The sequence below is a fragment of the Trachurus trachurus genome (genome assembly GCF_905171665.1).
Source record: "Trachurus trachurus genome assembly, chromosome: 17".
NCBI lineage: Eukaryota > Metazoa > Chordata > Actinopteri > Carangiformes > Carangidae > Trachurus > Trachurus trachurus.
Window position 1 is genome coordinate 3,678,525 of NC_139900.1, and position 5,100 is coordinate 3,683,624.

Genomic DNA, 5,100 nt, shown 5'->3' on the forward strand with positions numbered 1-5,100 from the left:
CACCTCATTTGATAGAAAATGTATTGTATGTTGTTGGAAATAGTGTTTTATATTTATCAGAAAATGTCTGTGAGCAGCAAAAATCCAAATGAAGGCACGTACACAATGTTTTATATTTTTAATAAACAGTAATTTAAGAGATTCAGAAATGTCATGTTCTAAACTGGTTGAACATTAAAAGTGTTTCACTTTGCTAACCCTCCTCCTGTCCATGTGCATAGTTAAGCTACAAATCCTGTATAGTTCCTCTATGAAACACTGACTGTTCAACGTGGCTGCAGGAAACTGTCACAGGACAAGGACGACACCTGGTGGACAAACAAAGACATGACAGAAAGAAGAGAGGAACAACAGCTCCAACAGGAAACATGAGAACATTGGCTGAATTATAGTCCGGTCTTTTACAGACTCGCTGACTGGTCCTGGTACCAGTTCTGGTGGTCCTCTCCCATTCCTAGCACAGCATCTGGACCCTTTCAGACTCTCACACTCAGTCACTTCCAGGTGACGTCAGTTCAGTCCCTATCATGATAATAATCAATGAGGTGGATTGATTACCCTCTGAGACCGTATGATCAAACTGAACCTCACATCATCAATCAAGTAGATTTTCCTCAGGAATCAGTCAGATGTTTTCTTCAGTCCATGTTCCAGTTTCCTGGTGAAGAGTCCAGAGTTTGATGTTCGGAGCAGAGCAACACGAGTCAGTCGGTCTCAGCCCGTTCAGCTTCCTCAACAATAAAACAGCTTTGTCACTGAGAAATGAGCAGTTTTCAGAGACAGGAAGTTAATTAGGATCATTTGACTGAGCAATTGACTAAATGTCCTTACTTTATGAAATCAAACTCTGTTAATGTCACTTCTAAAACAAAGGCTGAGCTACAGTGTTAGTACCGTAACAATGTATGCCTGGGTAAGCTGTAATAATGTAAATTTAAATTGATCTTCTGTCTGTAAGTTATTTAAACAACACCATCGTAGCAACGACCCCATGCACAGAGATGACACTGTTATTTGGTTTTATTTGACTACAACTGCACCACAACAGACAGAAAATTTACTTGCTGAGATGTCAATATGGAAGAGCCCAAAGTGAGACCAGGAGTGTTCTTTTTTTTCTCTAACATTTTGAAATAAAATATGGCCAGACGATACATCGGATTTAAATCACAGGAGGCAATGTGCTCATGATTCAACCCTTGGCTTTTTCACCGCATCATCATCGGATTCCATCACTGTGCACTGCCGCTGTGTGAAAAACAAACATCCAGATTGTAAAGATTTAGCCGTTCTTGTATAATATGAAAAATAACTTAATAAGCACTGAGAAGAAAGAATCAACACTTGTTTCGCGCATCAGTGCTGCCAGATGAAACCGGAAGTTGAATCCCTCTGAGTCTCTCATCTAATTTGTAATTCTATCAGTTAAAAAGCTGGTGAAAGCTGAAGAAAAACAAATAAAAACCGGTATGTGAATCTATTGTTAAATAAAAAGGGTCTCTGCACTGATGTAGATTCCAGCTGTGTAAACATCAGCCTGTAGGATCGACTCAGATCTAACACTGGTGAGGACGAGGATGAAAACTGACTGATGAGAAGAAAAACACTGAAAGCAGAGATCAATAATGAAACTGAATAATGAAACCACAGGATTCAGGATCAGATTCAGGTTCTTTTATTTCTGCTTAGTCCATAATGTATTTAATTTGATTTTATTTGTAGTTGAGAAAGCATGATACACATTTTGCAAACAACATAGACAATAGAGAAACATCAAATCAAGATTCTACTAATTTCTAAACCACTTCAAACCAAAAAAAAAATCTGTACAACGTTACTATGAAAAAGATGTTTTTTTTTAAACTTAATGATAATTCCATAATCACTAATACATTCATGCCAGTTATTTGATTTGGATTAAATATTGGTAGTTGATTATACAGTTACTTAGAAATTAATTTGAAAAGCAATAGTAGTAACAACAACAACAACAACAACAAATATCATCATCCAACAAAGTGGCATTTTGTCATCATGGTAAATGGTCTGTATTTATATAGCGCTTTACTATACCTATCATGTTATATTAAGATTAATCTTGTCTGGGTTAGAATTAATTTAACTGTCACTTCTATTACGATCAGTCTTGGTCTTTTCGTGGCTTCTGGTTTGAACGAGTTCTGGATCTGCATTACAACTGTGTTCAGTCTCTGTCTTGTTGGTCTGCATCAGTTTTGGTCTTGTTTGGTATCAGAGTCCTTGTCCTGATTTTCACTGATGCCAGTGTTGGTGTCAGTTTTGTCTTTGTTGTCATTTAACTTCTTTTTCTTAGTTTGTTTGGCCTCGATTTGATCACTGAGGTCAGTAGGTGAACTCTAGAACAGCTTCTCCCCTCTCTATTTTAGCCAAGTACTCAGCTTGTTTTCTCATGTCCATCAGGGTCTCAACTCGTTTCTGCCAGCCTGGTTTGGCCTCAGATTTCTCTCCCTGAATCAGCATGTCGATGTACTCTGGAGTGGAGAGAGGATCTGGCCTCAGTGCTATCTGTTTAAGTCTGTTTAGACTCTGGGCAGATCTTTCTATCAACTTCACCACCTCAACCTGTACACGATCGTATTCCTCCCTGAGCCTTTCAATCAGTGCCTCCACAGTCATCTTAGCATCTTTGGCATCAAGGTATTTTTTTTTCAGCTCTTCCACTGTTGTTTTTTCTTTTACCTCCCTGTACTTCCATTTGTACTTCTGATTAAAATGTTCCCTCCAATGACATTTGCCTGGACACTCAGTACAGTATCCATTTGATCCCATTGCCCAGCAGCCTTTCTTATCTGCATCATTTGGCCTGCTACAGTCATAATGACAGGTAAAATGACACTGCTGACAGTTGGTGAGATAAACTCCAGTACCAGAAATGTTCACTTGAAAAGGTTTTGTGACAGTAACTTCAATCTCAAACTTCTCATTTCTGCTTATCTCTGCCTCGTGCTTTTTCAGTTTTTCACTTGTCTCTTTTATCTCCTCTAGTTTGCCCAATCCAAGTTTAACCTTCTCCTGCAAATTCTCAACTGAATTCTCAAGCTGCTTTCTTTCTTCGAGGACTTCCTGTGTCAGTGTCAAACTTTTGGTCTTTATTTGATTCAAAGCAGCAAAAAACCTCTTCATGCTTTTTGTCCCCATGTTCCAAAACATCTTATCAAAGCCTCCATCTTCATCATCATCATCCTCACTGCTGCTCTCTGCTGCAGACGACTTGTTGTGAGCAAACAAAGCTGAGTTGTTGAACTTGAAGTGAACAGGGAGTCCATCTTCTGTTTTAGGACATGGGACACCTGAAATCTTGATCGACTCTAGAACTGGTGGACGTTGGCCGTCTGCAAATGTCACCAGAACTCTGATGTTTTCTGCCACATCTTTTCCAAAGATTGAGAGAATTGAATCAAACACGTATCTCTGTGTTGGTGTGAGTCGTGCTAAAGCAGCCTGAGCTACGAAACACACAGCATCAATCTCACTGACACCATGTTCAGAGGAGAAGAGATTACGTAGCTGCTCTACGATCTCTTTGTCTCTCTCTATGCCTCTTGTGTCTCCAAAGCCTGGTGTGTCAACAATGGTCAGAGAGTGCTCTACCTTAAAACCCTCCTGATGGTTGATTTTATACGCTGTGACTTCAGACGTTTGACTTTCAGCTTGTGACTTTGACTGACCCTCATCAATCAGCTTAAACCGATAAGAATCATCCCATTGAACACCTAGAATGTAATTGATCATCCCATTGATTAGAGTTGATTTACCAGCACCAGTTGCTCCAAGAACCATGATGGTGCGATTAGGTTTATTTGACTCTTTTCCAAAGCTGAAACGTTTGCACCCAGACACATCGATTGTTTCTTCTTGTAGAGGAATCTTATAAACACGGAGAGGCCCTTTCTCTTCCAGAAGTTTGCATTGGTGTGCATCAACAAGCCGCTTACAGCCCCGTGACTCCGTTTCCTCAGAAACCCTTGAGTTTGTGCCAGACCATACTGATTTAATTGTCTCCACTAATGAGGTCAGGTTAAAACCTTCTGAAGACGCCATTGTGATGAAGTGAAGTAACTTGTGATGAGGACACTAAAGTATAACTGAGTTGGTACCAGCTGTCCTCTGGAGAGCTGCAGTCTCTGTGGTCAGAGAAGTTCTTCTGTCTGCTTCTGTTGTTGTGAAGCTGCTCTCTGGTCTCAATCTGCTAACAGAAAGTACATATTTAACACTCCGGAGATCATAACAGACACACAGACACACAAACACACTATTATATGGGGTTCCATCGATATCAATATAAGCAGAGACACACGCAGCAACGTGTGCATGCATAATAAACTTAGTAAATTTTGCTGTAAGTACAGTACGCAGCTTCTTGTTACGCATGAAATACCCCCCCCCCCCCAATGAATTCACCAGGAGAGGAAAAAAATGCAATTCCTGATTGGGCTTCTTATTGAGGTCAGTAAGAAGCTGAGGAGGGGGGGGACCACCCCCACGCCGTACATGACAGCCAGCAGCAGTAGCTGTGAAACATGTGAAACGCTGTTTTATTTCCTGCTGTAGCGCTGTTATTACGTCACTTTATTAAGTTTTAATATTTTTTAATGCGAGAAAGTAACTGTTTAGATCCCCAATGTGCGGTTGCTTTATCCAAATGACGGCTGTTTAGAAGTCTGCTACAATGTTTTTCGGAGAAGTCAAGCTCCACCTGTGGAGCAGTGACCAGAACATCGCAGAGGCAGCAGCCGTCGTCATCCCGGGGGAGAAAACGATCGCTAATTAACTTACCTGTAGGTTTTTAGAGGTTTACCGTCGGATGGTTAAATTCTTTTTAAGAGATAAATGTTGGTCTCATTGATGAATTGTGGTAGTCACATTAGTTTATTTGAATGAAAAGTGAAGCTTCATGTATGTATTGGACAGAGGAGCGGTGCTGCCTCAGGGCTCTGTATGTACAGAAATCGCCACATTAACATCTATATATACATGTTTTACAATGAACCAATCAGTCTGCATTACATTTTATTTTATTAAGTTATATGTTACTGTACACGGCAAAGATAGTTAACTACT